The sequence below is a fragment of the Pteropus alecto genome, unplaced genomic scaffold, assembly GCF_000325575.1.
Source record: "Pteropus alecto unplaced genomic scaffold, ASM32557v1 scaffold75, whole genome shotgun sequence".
Classification (NCBI taxonomy): domain Eukaryota; kingdom Metazoa; phylum Chordata; class Mammalia; order Chiroptera; family Pteropodidae; genus Pteropus; species Pteropus alecto.
This window is the reverse complement of record NW_006440638.1, coordinates 15,154,956-15,171,042: the sequence shown is the minus strand read 5'-3', so window position 1 is coordinate 15,171,042 and position 16,087 is coordinate 15,154,956. Positions and strand designations below refer to the sequence as shown.

General features: G+C 36.0%; 1 long non-coding RNA gene across 2 annotated transcripts in view; it reads left to right on the top strand.

The window, feature by feature from the left end:
* LOC112484324 overlaps positions 1 to 16,087 on the top strand; it is a 30,569-nt gene that overhangs the window by 6,843 nt on the left and 7,639 nt on the right. The window contains exons 2-3 of one of the 2 annotated variants that reach the window (XR_003047999.1): positions 4,546 to 4,675; positions 5,905 to 6,665. This is a non-coding gene — a long non-coding RNA (uncharacterized LOC112484324). Of the gene's footprint in view, positions 1 to 4,545; positions 4,676 to 5,904; positions 6,666 to 16,087 lie in introns of those variants that run through there. The other variant, XR_003048000.1, reaches the window with a different exon arrangement.

Here is a 16,087-nt window from a genome sequence, read left to right as displayed (position 1 = left end):
ACAAAGCATCTCTTGGTGACCTCCTGAGGTGACCAAGAGCCAGGATTTCTGAATTTCTCATCTCAGTGAGTCTATTCATCCTTTCTTAAGTATATTAGCTTGCCTCTGAATTTATATCTGTGCACAAGTATTAAAGAATTTTAGGAAGATGTTTGGAATAATAAGAAATGAATAGGAAAATTGATTAACTAAATAATCCAAGGTCGAGATATTTTGTCTGAATAGTAATAATGATAATAATAATCAACTTTTACTGAATACTTACAATGTGGCAGGCAGACCATGTGCTAATATACAGCATTTAATTTAATCCTTATAACAGTTCTATGAGGCAGGCAGTATTAGTAATTTCATTTTACAGATAAGGATATCATGGTCTAAAGAAGTGAAATAATTTGACGAGGGTCCTCCAACTACTAAGTGAAAGACATAATTCAAACTCTGTTTAAGAAGCTTAGTCCAAGTTCATAATTATTATCATATATAATGAATAAATGATCAGAAGTGTTACTAGGTTTAGTGGGGTTTGGTTTGGAAGAGGGTGGCTAAAATCATCTAGAGAATTGCCTCAATTTTCTTTTCTATGTATAATTTTTCTTTGGCTCTCGCTCACTCCTTTTTCTAATGCTGGGTATTTCATGATAATCATCTTAGCTATTTCATTGATATTTTACAACTTTTTCCTCAGCACCTACAACAGATATGGCACACAGTAGATGCTCAAGAAATATTTATTGAATGAATATAACCCTTCTACTTTGGTTCAACTGTGCAAAAATGACTTATTACACATGCATGTGCAGTCTGGAGGTTGGTGATATAAATAGGAGTAAAAAATTACCTGAGTTCAGGGGGGAAAGTGGGTTCTATTTGCTCTGAAAGAAACAGCTTTTTGTGGTCACCTAGAGTTAACGGAGGGACAGTTTGAAGCCTGTTTTCTTCTCCAAGGCTTTACTAGAATTGAATGTTACTTTAGGTTAAGCAGAAGACTTCTCTGGCTGATTCTTCATGAAAATTCGATCCCAGGAGAGTGATGTTTGACTTTAGTCACTAGGAAGAGATAAGCTGGTCTATGGAAATATGAGAGATGACAACACAAGCAACTTTGCGGAACACCACTGAAAATAGCAGGAAGGAGATTTGAAGCAAACTCATATATTTCCACAGAAAGGAAAAACCCACACCTGAATCATAGAAGAGACCACGGGGCCAAAATTAAAATGCATAGTTTCTTGAGTGGTCAGTAGTGAGTGGTTTCTGGAATAGATATGCCCATCATACTGGGTAACACAGGATTCTTGTGAATGAAGCATCAGGCAGGGCAATGGTTGTGGCAGAGCTCTGATCCAGTTTCATGTTTGCAGAGTTGGGGGTGGGGGTGGAGAAAAACTGTCATCTTTTCTTGCCATGTGGGCAAATGATCCTAGTGAATTTTTAAATTAAATTTATTAGGGTAACATTGGTTAATAACAGTATATAAGTTCTAGGTGGATAATTCTATAACATATCATCTGTATATTCCATTGTGTGTTCACCACCTAAAGTCCAGTCTCCTTCTGTTATCATATATTTTAACATGTTTACCCTCTTCATCCTCTCCTCACTCCCTTTCCACTCTGGTAATCACTATAATGTTGTCTGTGTCTATGAGTTTGTTTTGTTCATTCATTTGTTGCTTTTGTTTTATGTCCCACATATGAGTAAAATCACATGGTTCTTGTCCTTTTCCATCTGACTTTTTAACTTAGCGTGATACTCTCAGGATCCATTCATGTTGTTGCAAGTGGCAGGATTTCAACCCTTTTAATGGCTGAGTAGTATTCCACTGTATATATGTACCACTTCTTTATCCAGTCATCAGTCAAAGGACACCTAGGTTGTTTCCTTGTCTTGGCTATTGTGAATAAGGCTGCAATGAATATAGGGGTACATATATTTTAAGTGTTTTCACATTTTTGGGGTAACTACCCAGAAGAGGGATCATTGGGTCATATGGTAGCTCTATTTTTAATTTTTTTCGAGGAACCTCCATACCGTTTTCCATAGAACTGCACCAATTTACATTACCTCCAGCAGTGTATGAGGGTTTCCTTTTCTGTACATCCTCCCCAACACTTGTTATTACCATTCTGGTGTGAGGTGATATGTCATTGTGGTTTTGATTTGCATTTCCCTTATACCTAGTGGAACTGAGCATCTTTTCATATATCTGTTGGCCATGTGTATGTCTTCTTGGGATAAGTGTCTGTTCAGGTCCTCTGCCCATTTTTTAATTGGATTTTTTTTTTTTGGTAGAAGTATATGAGTTCTTTATATATTTTGGATATTAGCCCCTTATAGATTGCTATATGACACCATACACAAAAATTAACTCAAAGTGGATAAAAGACTTGAATATAAGACCTGAAACAATAAAACACATAGAAAACAAATACTCAACTTATGGATCTTGGTCTCAGAGGGGATTTTGTGAACTTGAACTCAAAGGCAAAGAAAATAAAAGCAAAAAATAAATGAATGGGACTACGTGAAACTAAAAAGCTCCTGCCCAGCAAAAGAAACCATCAATAAGACAACCAGCTGAATGAGAGAAGATATTTGCAAATGATATCACCTAGCATATTTTTTAAAGTCTTCCAAATAATTACTTCAAGCAAAGCATAATATAAAGTTATGGTATTACTGTTGGTATTGTGAGTATACTGAAAGTTATACTAAAGTTATACTGTTAATGACAATAACATAACATATTGAATCTTCATAGCAGACCTGCTGCCTGGATTTTACTCTCCCCATTTTATATATGATGAAAATAAGACTCAGCAAAGAGACTTGCCCAGAATACAGGGCTAGAATGTATTGAGTTAGGATTTGAATTGGGATCAATTTACCTCCAAAGCTTGTGATCTCCATTAATCAGAGCAGCCTAGTAATATAAAGACACATAATTGTTCTTGATCATTCAGCCTTTTAACTTGGCTTCATGTATATGATCTGTAAGAACATTATTTTTTTCTTTTCATGCTAGATCTGAAGTTGTAAATAACTATTCTGAGCCTACTTGGAAAGTCACAGTTCCAGTTTTTAAGGTGGCTCTATATAACTCATAATTAGTTTATGGCAGCTCTGCAAAGTTGTTCACTTATCAGGTATTCCTTGCTTACTTGTCATTCTGGAAGACCATACTTTCACTATTGTCCAGGCTTTGAGCCCCAAATGAATCCCATTAATTTTTGCTTGAGACTCCTTAGTCCTCAAATTCTTATTTCACTCCCTCTAGTATCCTGTGGAATGAGACCTTCAGACCTAGGGTTCAATATCACAACTACAAATAATTCAGAAGTGCTAGACTTCTAGCTCGGACCCAGACTACTCTTAAACTGAAGTAAAATTAGAAAGCAATACAATGTGTACAAATACAGTTTTATCATTTTCTAAAAGTATATATCCAACATAGATGTTAATAAATATGGTAGCATGGTGTCTCATAACTCTCAGAGCATTTTGAGATGCACCAGCATGCTGTATGCTCATTGGGCCTTAAATTTCTCATTGCTCTATCTCCTTGGTGGCACCTGATAGACACTCAAAAAATATTTCTTATATTAATGAGTTAACTATTGCCATGAATTTTTTTTCTAGTTTTTAGAGTGTTTCTTTTTAATTGATGAATCATTTTTTCACACATATACATACTCACACACAAAAAAACCCAGGAATGACTGAGATAATCTCTTTTTTCTTGCAGTATCATTGCTCATAGGACACAAATCCTGCTTTAGTCAGAATCTTATCATGATTCCTTTTTTTCTAGAATAGAAATTTCCAGAGCTAAGCTTTCCCCCATGGCTACATCAGGATCATGAGCATGGCTAGTAAGAGACCAAAACTGTGGGCAGTTTCCATATCCCAAAAATGAGGTAATCATAGTTACCTGCCTCATAAAAATGCTGTGAAAATGAACTGACCAATGAAAGTGTTGGCTTTGTAGTTGGGTAGTCAGTGATCTCGAAAGTGTCCAAATCAGCCATCTCACTGCTAGTTAGGAAGAGCCCATCCTGATTCAGTTTGACAGAGAGGGCGCTAGCAGCCTAGCACTCCTTTCTCAGCTGACCTCCCTTCACCCCCACCACCATTTTATGAGAATTTCTCCTACTAGGAAAAAGAATAAGCATGCGTTTGTATTTCTTCGACTGCATTTTTTTTCCACACTTAACCTTGCTGTTAGCCCTCTTGTCCTTTAAATTTTTTCGTTTCATTTTTTAAACAGCTTTGCTCCCTCTTTCTCACACACTCTGCTTAAGTTAGCATTTCATATAAGTTCAATTTAGCATTTATTCAAGCGCTGAGCTTTTTCTCTGACAGAATTTTTAAATAGCCAGTACATAATTTTCTCTCTTAACATTTAAAAAGACATATTTAGTAAACAATTTTTGTACATGCAAAAAAGTAATTTCCTCTGCCAGATGATGCTTGATCAGTTGTCTGTTCTAATGGTATTTATAATAATAATGATAAACCTTAATGATTGCTTATAACTTCTAGGCACAGTGGATAATATTGTATTCAGTCCTCCTGACAACTCAGTGAAATCGGAATGACATTAGCCCAACTTTTCAGAAGAGGAAATGAAAGCACAGAGAGGATAAGCAACTTGCCCAAGGTTGCACAGCCTGTGAGTAAATGAGTGGGTATTCAAAGCCAGGCTTTCTATTTCAAAGCCTGTACTCATAAACCATGACATTATACTGACTCTCATATGTATTTATGCTTTATCATGCCTAATACAGGATAAATTGTGATGCTTAGGGAGGTAGTCTCAAAGAGCAGAAATTCAGACATTAGTAGAAATTCAGATATTGGGCCAGCTGAGGGGAGAAGCCTATATGAAGTCTGATTTAGGGTGTCAGTCACAGATGGTGGGATTCAGAACATCAATCCAAGTGGGGTTGAGGAGAATGTCTTTCCAGCATCCCAAGCCACTCATTCATCTAACTGATAAAACTGCACTTGGGAACACTGGTCTTTCTCAGCAGTCTTATTGCCTCAACCATTCTTATAAACTCCCATGGCCCTTAGATCAGCCCAGCATCTTTGTGTTGTTTAGGCTGTGCTATGATCTTTGCTATAAAAACAGCATATGGCCAAGAGGCCTGCCTTTGAGTTCTAAGAGGGTGCCAGTTACTAAGCCAACTCTTTCATTGGTCAGTTCATTTTCACAGTATCCCTATGTGGCAGGTAACTATGATTACCCCATTTTCAGGATATGGAAACTGCCCACAGTATTGATCTCTTACTTGTCATACTCATGATCCTGAAGTAGCCATTAGGGAAAGCCTAGCTCAGGAAATTTCTACTCTAGAAAAAAAGGAATCATGATAAGATTCTGATTAAAGCAGGACTTGTGTCCTGTGAATAATGATACCATGAGAAAAAGAGATTATTACCTCAGTCATTTCTGGGGTTTCCTGTGTATGCACACGTGTATATGTGTGTATCTGTGTGAAAGCATTCCCTACGATGAGCTTATGTGGGGGCCCACTACAAAGAAGATTTTCAAAGAACTTTCCAAAATATTTCAACTACTCTGAGTATCAATGACAATGGAAAGAGACTGGGGGCAGGGAGGAATACCTTCATTTTCCAAATTAATGTGCAGAAACATAGCTGCATCACGTTGTACCACTTTGACCTGGCAATGAGATTATGTGACATCAAATCAATGCCAGTTATAAATGATATATTCACCAAGCACGGTCTTTGTATAAATTGGCACCAATAACACAAAACAGGTTGCTTCCTGAAATGTAAGCTTAGCAATTAGTGCCTTGTCAAGTCCCTATCAGATGTTGGCAAAATAATTGGTTTTGCAGTTTTTGTTTTTTTTTTTCCACTCAAAAACAGGTCAAACGATACATATCGGTGGCATTCATGGCAAGCATAACTGCAATAAACTTCAGCTACTGTTGGGCTCTATGCAAGAAGGAGCAATTATAAAAAGCAAGAGTTTGGAGGTATAATTTTCTTTCAGGCACTGTCATCTTAGTGGTGGTGGTGCCTGAATTCCGGTTACAGTAGGCAACACAAATTCACCCATGTGAATTTTTTAAATGAACATTTCTTATACCTGATTATTCAGTTCATTAATTCAGAGCACAAATCTGAACTTCATGGAACTTGTATTTGCTCTAAGGTACTTTTTCCTGTAAAACAGAGGTCAAAGTAGAGAAATGGTTTCCTGAGCGGTGACTTTAGTCCTTGTGTCCAGGAGTGGCAGAGGTCCTAAAAATAAAAACTGACATAATTCAAGACTCTCTTCTCTCTACTTCACTGATCAGGTGAAAGGGAAGGGAACCAACTGTTAAGAGACAGTAAATGCAGTAAAATTTTAGACAATTATTAAAAATTGAGGAAGAGCTGTATCTTTTAGTATATAAAATGTCCAAGATGTATTATTGAGTCACAGTGTTGTTTGTCTAATTGGGTCCTATAGTAGTAAAAACAAAATTAAACAGCAACAACGAGATCTCAGCCTGTGCAAGAATAGAATATGCATTAAAAAAAAAAAGTCTCCAAAGATGGATATACATCAAACTGTGATCATATGACTATAGTCTCTGGGACTGGGAATTATGGAGATCTTTTTTACTTTCTGCATTTCTATGATACCCATTTCTATATTGTTTGATCTTTTACAATAAGAATATATAACTTCCTTAATGAGAATAGTAGTTTTTTGTTGTCCTTTTTTTTTTTTTTTTTTTTTAAGTAGAGGCAACATATAAATAAGATGGGATTACCACCCTTAGGGGATTTTTCTTTTCTCATGAATTATGTATAACTTAGCTTTTCCTATAGCATTCAATTATCATTTGAAAATAATCATATATATAAGTGTATCACATATATAATACATGTGTGAATAAACACTAGGAAGAGATTTATGATAGCTAAATTAGGCTATTGAGGAGAGTTTGAGGAGGTGCTTGTGATTTAGAAATATAAGCACTTGATTTAAAATGAGAACAACAGAGTATCAGGGAAAAAACATAAGCATACCTACCCCCTGACTATATTAATAGAGAAGACATTTATTCATTCATTAGGTAAATATTTACTGAACACCTACTATGTGTCATGTACTTTGCAGATGGCAGAGGAGTTCACAATCTAGTGGGGAAGAGAAATACCAAATAATTAAATCTGTGAACAAGTATATAATTAAACATTGTTCTAAGTATCATAGAGGAGATTAAAAGGAAGATAATTTAGATGAAGTGAATAGGGGAGGCTTCTTTGAGAATTGATAAGTAAACTGAAATTTAGAGAATAAGGAGTCAGCTCCTTAAAGAATGGGAAGAAAAATATTCCTGGCAGAGAGAAGAGCAAGGCAAGATCTGAGATAAGAAAGAAGTAGAAGTGTTTCAGAACCCAAAGAAGCCTTTGGCCTAGAGTTCTGTGAATGAGGAGGAGGTAATTTAGAGTGGAGCTGGGAACCAGCCAGGAGCTAGGTGATGATATAGGGCCTTGCCGGGGAGAAGTTTGGATTTTATTCTGACTGCAAGGAAAGCCATGGAAATATTTCAGGTAAGAGGATTATAAGACATCCTTTTTGTTTTGAAAAGATCTCTCTGGCTGCTGTGTGCAGGATGGAGTCAAGGAGGTCATTGTGTTGTTCAAATGAGGATCAAGGTGGTTTGAGCTAGAGTGGAGTTAGTGGAAGTGGCAAGATTTGGACACATGGAAAGTATTTTTAAAGATAGAATCAATGGCGAAGGATGTCATAGTGGAGATGGGGGGGAGGGTGCATCAAGAATGAGTCCCAAAATGACTATGCAGAAATTGTTCTTTTATATATACAAATAACCACTGGATGGAGAATATAAAGGAATAAAACTCCTAAACTAGTAACAAAATCACTGAATAGAAGTCACAAGAAGTGTGCACTGCCAATATGAATGATATTTTAAAACACTAATGAAGATTTCAGAGGAGATGTGAGTAGATAGAAAGATATCATAGTCTTAGGATGACTTACTATCACAAAGGTGCCCATTTTCCCTATGATAGTTTACAAAATTATTGCAATCTCAATACAAATACTTGTAATTTATATCTGTTATTTTAGTTTTGTTTGAATGAGACAAATTGAGCCAAAATTTTTTTTTTGAGGGAGAAAAAACAAAACGAAATAAAGCAAAGAAAAACAGTTTGGAAAACTTTGAAAATCAAGAGTGATGTGGAGACTCTAGTATTAATACCAGATACTAAATTAGAATATAAAGCCTCAATAAATAAGTAGGTGACACTAGATTATGAGCAAACAGAAAACCGAGTGGAAGAGACTAGAAAATCTAGAAATAGTTCTAACTTTGAGGATTAATTTCTGATAGATACGGCTTCTGAAACTGGGCAAATATGAACCATTTAATAATGGTGCTAAAATGACGTGGTAGCCGTATGGTTTAAAAATACTACTACTACTAATAAAGTTGAATCTCTACCTCATACTTTACCTTAAATTCATACTTGATTTATATCAATTGGATCAAGAGTTGAATGTAAAATATACCAGAACAGATCTAGAAGGTTGCAGGAGGGAATAATTTTATCTTTGGCATAAGGAAGGTCTCCTAATTCTGACTCAAAATCTGCAAGTCGTACAAAAGAAAAAGTTGAAATATTTAACTTCATTACAAAACAAAATAAGTTCTACATAACAAGAAACACCACAATCAAAAGCAAAAGTCAGATGAGAAACTGAGAAAAAGTATTTTCAGCTCGTAACACATAGAGATCTTTTCTTCAATCCAAAAGAAAAATCTGCAAAAGATATCAGTTAACAGCTCACAAGAAAGGAAATACAAATGTAAATACAAACTTATAAAAAGATACTTGGTTTTACTCATAATAAGAAATATTCAAATTAAAACTATACCAATACTAGTTTTTCAGCTATCATGTAGGCAAAATCCTGATGACTATAGTCAATTACTAAGGCCTTGGAAAACTCATATTGTTGGATGTGTACAGTGGCACAACCCCTAAGAAGGTAATTTGACATTTGTCAAAACTGCAAAATCTTATACCCTTTGACCTAACATTCTGTATTTTATACATCAGATATTTTTGCTATGTGGAAAGTGACATGCACAAGGTTCTTTATTGATTGCAGTATGATTTCTAATGGCAAAAAAACCCCCACAAACTAAAAATACAAACTATAGGAGACTGATTAAATAAATTAAGACATATGCATAAAACACAAAGCATTCTGTAAAATTAATGGTGCTTTTGTATGTGTATGTGTGTGTTGTATATGTATACACACAAAAAAGATTATGAAGAATTGACTTATATGATTATGAAGAGTGGCAAGTCTCAAGATCTGCGAAATGAGTCAACAGGTTGGAGACCCAGGAGAGCTGATGGTTTAGTTCTAAGAACAGGAGAGCCAGTGGTTTAGTTTTGTCTGGAGGCTGGTAGGCTCAAGACCCAGGAAGAACCTTTGTTTCACTTCAAGGCTGAAGGCAGGAAAAAGCCAATGTTCCAGTTTGAAGGCCATCATGTAGGAAGAATTCTCTCTTGCTGGGGAGAGGGTCAGCTTTTTTATTCTATTCTGGGCTTCAGCTGACGGGATGAGGCCTGCTGACCTTATGGAGGACAATCTGCTTTACTCTGTCTACCAATTTAAATGTTAATCTCATATAAAAACATCCTCACAGACACACCCAATATAATATTTAATCAAATATCTGGGAACTCTGTGGCTCAGTCAAGTTGACACATAAAATTAACCATCATAGGTTGCCATGACAAAATATTACAGATGAGGTAGCATAAACAATAGAATTTTATTTTCTCACAGTTTTAGAGGCAGAAAGTCCAAGGTCAAGGTGCCTGTGGTGTAGGTTTCTCTGTAGCTTCTCTCCTTGGCTTGCAGATGGCTGCCTTCTTGCTGTTTCCTCACATGGCATTTTCTCTGTGTGCAGGCACTTCTGGTGTTTCCTCCTCTTCTGATAAGGACACCAGTCGGATTGGATTAGAGCCCCACATTTATCTAATTTAACCTTAATTGCCTCTTTAAAGGCCCTGTCTCCAAATATAGTCAAAGTGGGGCTTAGGGTTACAAGGTAATACATTTGTGGGCATGGACACATTGAGTCCATAACAAGGGGTAAGCGTGGGAGGAAGACTTTCATTGTTTAACTTTTTATAACTTCTAGGTTTTCAGGTACATGATGTATTACCTATTTTAAAAGATTTTAAGAATAAAATTTACGTTTTTGCCTCGAGCGTCTTGGAGGATGTGGTGCCATTCACTGGGATGGAGAGGCTGAGGAAAAAATAGTTTGACGAGGCAGAAGTGGGGTGGGTGCATTAGAGATGCCGGAGGGGCACCCTGGTGGAATGTCAGTGAGGTGTCCACGAGCGGAGTCTAGGTTGGAGATGAGAAAAAAGAGGTCGTCTATGTGGTTACATGGTGACAAAGTCAAGGAAAGTCATGAAATCACCCATTTTCAGAATCATCTGGAGGTCTTGCTAAGACATATATTGTAGGACTCCACTCTCCAGTTTCTGATTCAGTAGTTCTGAGGTCGAGCCCAAGAATATTCACATCTAATAAATCCCAGGGGATGCTGATACTGCTCATCGGGGACCCCACTTGGAGAACCTCTAGCTCATGGCAATCACTCTCCATTTTAGCCTCACATTAGTATCACATGGAAAGCCATGAAAAAAAATATTTGTAGCCCACCCCACTGCAGACCAATTAAGTAAGAACCTTTGGGAAATAGGCCTGGGCACTCGGTAAATTTTAAAGCTCCTCAGTTGTTTCCAATGTGCAACTAGGGATGAGAGCTTTTGACCACGGGGAAGAGACTCTGGAGTAACAAAAGTAGGCTAAGACCAAAGACCTGAGGATATCAACCTTTTGAGTGACCACTAGGCCAAGAGAAACCAACCAAGAGACTGAGAAATGAAGAGACAAAAGGAAAACCAGGACCTCCACTAGTGTCATGGAAGGCAACTCTCAGCTGGAAGGCTCTGTGCTGGGTTCTGGTGACATAAAAATGTAATAATTTACATTTTTATAAGTCATATATGATGTCAATAATTACTATCAAATTTAAAGTTCATGTATGCATGCACTAGAACTTTTGACTTTGTATAGGGTCTTGAAATAATACGCTCCATATCCCCTCCTGATTTGGGGATTAATGACGAACATCACTGACCTATACAGCCTTCAAGGAGCTTTCCTGGTGTTAAGGGCTGAGATGCTCTCTTACAGAAGCAATGGCATAATCTATCCACTTCTTGATATGTGCCCTCAGAGAAATACTCATGTGAACAAGAGCCCATGTCAAGGGTGTTCATGGCAGCATTGTTTGTAATAATGAAAAACTGGAGACTGTGTGTGTTTAGCAGAAAAATGGCTACATTATAGAAAATGGTACATTTATATGGTAGAACACTGTATAGCAGTCCAAAGAGGTGAACTAGGTAGAGATCAACTGGCAAGTTCTCAAAAAATATCGTTGAAGGGACAAAAGCAAGTTGTAGCATGATGTGTACATCATTTATATGAAAAACAACTCACACATACATGTTTTTGTACAGAAAGATATAAAATGTGGTCTAGAAGGATGCACTCCATACCTAGAGAAAAGCAAGAGAGGACAAGTTTGAGGATGATGTGTAAAAGGCACTTTAGATTTATTTGTAATGCTCGTAGATTTTATAAGGCTTTTGATAAATGCACATAGTTAATTACCTCCATGTTATACTAATTTACATTTTTATAAGTCATATGTGATGTCAATAATTATTATCAAATTTAAAGTTCATGTATGCATGCACTAGAACTTTTGACTTTGTATAGGGTCTTGAAATAATACGCTCCATATCCCCTCCTGATTTGGGGATTAATGACGAACGTCACTGACCATTTCCTAAATTGAGAAAAGGGCAGGAACTATAACTTCAAAGAAAAAAACCACTGCTTGGTCATTACTCTTATATGAATTTTCCTGCAAAACAAGTGTGTTTGAAATAGCGTTTCAAAGATACTGACAACTTCCTTCCCCCAGCATCTTGCCTGGCAGACATGTTACAGTTATTCAATCAAGCAGCTGTGCTGGAATGCAACTTTGAAAACGCAACCTAGATTTATATTCTGTCTCTTATAGAGCAGGTGATCAAAGCTGGGAGATTCTGTAGGCAAAGATGTAGAAAGCCACTGAAGCATACTTTGGCCTGACCATCCCTGTGACTGTCTAAATAAGTGGATACCTTGGAGCCACCTGTATGGACAAATCTTAGTCATCTCCCTGGAAAGCAGTGACTTTTAAATCCTCAGATTTCCATTTTCAGAGTCAGAAAACAATTTTCCTACACAAGTTCTAGCAGAGCAAGGGCCTTGTCTGATTCGTTACCATTGTGTCCCCAGGTGCTAGCATAATGCTTAGCTTGTAGTAGATGCTCAGTAAATATTTGTGGCATGAATGAGGCCACAAAAAAGAAAGATAAAAATAAAATCATTGGGTGAATTCTATATAATGTTGAGTGAAAGAAGCCCGACATAGAAAAGTACATCCTACATTTTCCATTTATATAATGTTAAAAATAGACTAATTAATGGTGATTGAAAATCAGTACTTTGGGGATTAGTGATTTTGAAAGGCACAGTGGGAGTTTCTGGGATGTTGATCTTGTTCTATTGCTTGATCTTGGTGGTGGTTACAGGGATGTATTCACTTTGTGAAAATTCATTAAGATATACAATTATGACTTGTGCTCTTTGCTGTTTGAATGTTAGTTTTTGATGTTTATATAAAATAAATGAAATCAACTTTTGCCATAAAAATTCACTGTTAAAAAAAGTCACATCAGCTGAGGTTTTGAAGTTTTAATCCTTCTGTTGTAGATGATCTCATCTCTGGAAAATTATTTTCCACCCCTAAACATGTTCTTTTGTATTTCTGAAGAGACAATGTGTAACATCCACTCTAGGGCTTAGCTCTCCCTGTTCTAAGATATTTGCTCTTCCTTATTGGAATTCAGCTGATGGTAAAACAGCTGTTGTAGGATAGGAAGCAGCTCTGCTATTGGGTTTTTAGCACCCATTCTTTTTCCTGCCCTTACTCTTTTGAAATTTCTAACCCCTTAAACAGACGAGGGAGACTAGTGAAAGAAAACCAGAAACTTCAGAGATGTGCAATCTGGGAAAAATATGTGACATTTCCCACCATTTAATAACCACCAGATTCACTAAATTTTTTATTTTTCTTTGCTCTCTCTCCCTTCCTTTTTCTTTTATATAAGATAATATTAATAAAAACATTTAAAAGATTCTTGAACCTGGTAACCCAGAAATTTAACTTATACACGCACATGCACATACAAAGTAATAGATTTGCAAGGTAATTCACAGAAACATTGTCTGTAACAGCAGAAGGTTATAGGAAGCCTAAGAGCCCACTGAAAGGGGACATTAACTATATGACATTCAACAGTAGAAAAGTATGTGACCTTAAAAAAGAATGAAGAGACTACGTTCAAGATATGTAGCTAAGTGCAAGGTACAGACAGTGTGTTTAGACTGCTACTACTATTTCTGAATGCATAAATTATTTCTGGAAGGATACACAAGAAACCAATATGGGTTGCCCCCAGAGAGGCATGTACATGGCAGGAGAGAGACTTTCCCCCATACACCCTTTGGTTTGTTTGATATTTAAACCATATTATGTATTGTCTAATCAAAAAATAAAATTTAAAGACATGTAAAAATATGTTCGGCAATGGTTATTAGGGAAAGCCCCCACTTGCCAAGGACGTGGAACAGTTGTCGCAATCTTAAAAACTGTCGTTAGAATGAATATTTGGGGTAAACTAACCGGCAATTCGTCAAAACATATAAAAAACTTCCAAATTTTCCTTTTGATTTTATATTTCTAGTCCTAGAAATTTATTTTTAAGAATTTAACTGTGTATGAAGGAATGGCTGTTATGGCTATAAAGACCAGATAGCAGAATATTGGGGAAAAAAATAGATGTTGAAACAGAGGATCAGATAATAAGTTATGGTACAGCTATACATTAAAAATGCTATTTTAGAAGAATATGTAATGACAGAGAACATTATAACATTATTAAGTGAAAAACATATAGCACCGTGATATTTGTTGCCAAAAGTTCACCTATATAGATGTGTGGGTGTGCACATGTGTATATAAAAGCAAAACTTAATACTGTTATTCTAGGTGATAGAATAATGGGTATTTTTATCTCCTATTTCCATTTTACATGGCTTTTCAGAAGGCACTGTATTATACATGTTTTATACTATAACATTTATAATAAAATAATGAGACTCTTTTTTAATGGTGCTACAAATAAACCCTATCAAAACAACTTTAAGTGTGGTTCAAAAAAATCAACTGCGTACAATGCAACTCTGTAGTAAGTTGAGATTAATGAAATGACAGAACTGAGACTGCTGTAAGGACGAGAGCAGGTTGCCAGTTTGCCCTTTATAGCCAGTGATATTGTCAAGGGATCTGTCATTATGAGATACTGTCTCCATATGGAGCATGTTGATCACCTATACACTGAAAATTATTTCTCTCATACTAAATTATTTTAATTCTTTTAGGTAGTAAGCAAATGTTTACCCCAAGCAAAAAGAATCTTACATATATGACATGGTGATATAGTGCTTTTAAAAACTACTTCTAAACAAATTACCCAATATCTTCTATTTTTTATTACCCTTTTAAAAATTGAGGTGAGATTCATACAACATAATATAAATTATTTTAAAGTTAACAGTTCAGTGAGTGACATTTAGTGCATTCATAATCTTATGCAACCATCACCGCTTTCGAGTTCCAAAATATTTTCATCATCCCAAAAGGAAGCCCCGTACACGTTAAGCAAGTTGCTCATTCTCCTCTCCCCTCAGTCCCTGGCAACCACCAGTGTGCATTCTGTCTCAGTGGACTTTACCTATTGTGGACATTTCATGGAAATGAAATCATACACTATGTGGCCTTTTGTGTCTGGCTTTTTTTCACGTATCATAGTGCTTTTGAGGTTCATCTACATTATAACATGTATCAGTATTTCATTCCTTTTTATGGCCAAACAATATTTATTTTATGGATACACCACAATTTGTTTACCCATTCATCTGTGATGGATATATGGGCTGTTTCCACCTTTTAGCTATAGTGAATAGTGGTACTATGAACAGTCATGTACATCTGTTTAAGTCTCTGATTTCAGTTCTTTTGTGTGTATACCTAGGAGTGGATCATATTTCGATTCTAAGTTTAACGTTTTAAGGAACTGTCAAATTGTTTTCCACAATGGCTGAACCATTTTAAATGTCCACCAGAAATATCCAGGGGTTCCGATTTCTCCATATCCTGTCAACTCTTGTTATTTTTAGTTTTTTTAAAATAGCAATCCTAGGTGAACACACAGTGTAAACATATATATGCCTTACTGTTAAAGTGTACAGCTGAAACTTATTGGATTTCTTTAACCAATGTCACCACAAAAAATGAATTAATTTAAAAAATAAAAATAGCAATCCTAATGGATGTGAAGTGGAACCATTGTGGTTTCATATGCATTTTCCCTCCTGACTAATGATGTTGAGCATCTCTTCCTGTGTTTGTTGGCCATTTGTATATCTTCATTGGAGAAATGTCTATTGAGGTCCTTTTCCAGTTGTTTAAATTAGGTTATCATTTTGTTGTTGAGTTGTATAAGTTCTTAGTATATTCTAGACACTAGACTCATCAGATATGTGACCTATGAATATTTTCCCCCATTCTGTAGGCTGTCTTTCACTTTTTGATAATGTCCTTGGATGCATATATTACTTTTACTTATTAGTGTTTACAAGAAATATTATTTTCTGTTTTGCCAATTTCACTTGAAATTATACCTTGATGTATTTTTGTGTTTGACATTATTATCAGAATGACATTGTTAGCATTCTGATGCTTGCTATTCTGTCGTATTCATAATAATTCATGGATTATTGGCAAATTATTTAAGGTTATCTTGG